The sequence below is a fragment of the Littorina saxatilis genome, linkage group LG4 (assembly GCF_037325665.1).
Source record: "Littorina saxatilis isolate snail1 linkage group LG4, US_GU_Lsax_2.0, whole genome shotgun sequence".
Lineage (NCBI taxonomy): Eukaryota > Metazoa > Mollusca > Gastropoda > Littorinimorpha > Littorinidae > Littorina > Littorina saxatilis.
Genome location: NC_090248.1, coordinates 13,814,727 through 13,816,250, shown reverse-complemented (window position 1 = coordinate 13,816,250; position 1,524 = coordinate 13,814,727).

Genomic DNA, 1,524 nt, shown 5'->3' with positions numbered 1-1,524 from the left:
CACACACACTGACAAACACACACACACACTGACAAACACACACACACACACACATGTTTTCACCGAGTCATACACTCCTATTAATGCTCGAAGTAGGGTTTAGCTGGGAGTCTTACTGTTTTGCTTTTCACACGTAGCAGGGTTACTGTGTATTGCGGCATCTTTGTTTCCAGATGATCCGTTAACCGATCATAAGCGCTCATGGAACAGTAGGGTAAGGGGGGGGGGGGGGGGGGGGGGGGAGTTAATTGAACAAGGCGAATATCGTAATAGTTCGTGTAACAATTTTTTATGTCACTTTTTTTTTTACGTTACTGGTGATTGTCAATGACGCTTGCGTAAGAAACAAATTTCGCTCCGACTAACAACCTGTGGCAGGTGAGAACTTTTAGAATTTGTTATCTGAATGTCGCTGAATGTCTAACTTTTTGAGTATTGATGTTAGAAAATTGCAATATCTCTTTTCTTTGGTCTTTCAGTCATGGAAAATGGTGTTAAGAAGACATGAAGAAAGGTCTAGCAGCAATGAAAGATAGTCGGCTTGGGTTAACTTCCTATGCAAATGAGTTCGGCTAATTTGAACTTTGCCCTGTACAATTTACCCGACTAGTGGACAAATTTAAACTTTTCCTCACATTTCAAGATACAAGTTCGTGTGTTGACAAAACACATAAGATCCTTTACTTCACTTGCATGTGTGTAGGTCTAACCCCAATCTTGAGATACAACCCCACCGTCTTTGCTTACCAACTTCTATGGGCCAGCCACAGCGTCTAGTTCTTAGGGTGTCCAAATTACCCCCCTTTAGCCTACTTAGCAATGGCTTTTGCTTGGCGCGCAGACAGTCCGGCTAGCATCATACCACTAACAAACCTTCTATTCACACACCCGAGCGCACCGACAACACATACAATAACTTTACAGCTGTACCCGAAATGATTAATTCTCTGACAAAGGGGAATAGCATTATTTCTTGGGCAGAACATCCATGCACGGTTTGACGAGTTGTTCAGATCAAACCATGACCTGACGTGGGAGACAATAGTATCTTCAAGACTGTCTAAGACTTTCTTTGTGAAAACATACATACATACATATTTAGATATATACATATCCACACTCACGCACTCGCGGACCGGCACGGTTGGCCTAGTGGTAAGGCGTCCGCCCCGTGATCGGGAGGTCGTGGGTTCGAACCCCGGCCGGGTCATACCTAAGACTTTAAAATTGGCAATCTAGTGGCTGCTCCGCCTGGCGTCTGGCATTATGGGGTTAGTGCTAGGACTGGTTGGTCCGGTGTCAGAATAATGTGACTGGGTGAGACATGAAGCCTGTGCTGCGACTTCTGTCTTGTGTGTGGCGCACGTTATATGTCAAAGCAGCACCGCCCTGATATGGCTCTTCGTGGTCGGCTGGGCGTTAAGCAAACAAACAAACAAACGCACTCGCGAACACAAAGACTCACAACACCACGATTGTGTCTTCTGCCTCCCTCTCCCGCCTCTCTCTCTCTCTTTATGTCCT